Here is a 319-nt window from a genome sequence, read left to right as displayed (position 1 = left end):
GGTGGGGGCTGTGGGGGCTGTGGGTGCTGCAGGGCAGCTGAGGGGCTGCTCAGCCCAGCAGCACTGCAGCCCCTGGCTGGGCACGGTGCCGTGCTGCGCTGTGCCGTGCTGTGCCATGCCAAGCCCTGCAGCAGCTGGCCAGGACTGGGACCAGTGCCCAGCTGGTGCTGGTGCCTCTGGTGTCTGGGGAGGAGGTCAGGTGTCCGGAGGTCCCCATGGTGCCCCCAGCATGGGTGAAGCATGGAGTCTCCGGACTCTGCCGGGTACCACCCCAGTGCTCTCCCAGCCAGCCAGGGCCGCCAGCCCTGTCCACTGGGCA

The 319-nt window shown here is 70.2% G+C and overlaps 1 protein-coding gene across 1 annotated transcript in view; it reads right to left on the bottom strand.

Annotated features, from left to right (window-relative positions):
• Positions 1–319, bottom strand: part of LOC104624127 (solute carrier family 12 member 5) — a gene marked incomplete at its 5' end in the record, with an annotated part of 5,888 nt that overhangs the window by 4,117 nt on the left and 1,452 nt on the right. The window lies entirely within an intron of this gene.

Source organism: Phaethon lepturus, unplaced genomic scaffold (genome assembly GCF_000687285.1).
Source record: "Phaethon lepturus isolate BGI_N335 unplaced genomic scaffold, ASM68728v1 scaffold31107, whole genome shotgun sequence".
Lineage (NCBI taxonomy): Eukaryota > Metazoa > Chordata > Aves > Phaethontiformes > Phaethontidae > Phaethon > Phaethon lepturus.
The sequence above is the reverse complement of the archived record's forward strand: the minus strand, read 5'-3'. Positions and strand labels throughout refer to the sequence as shown.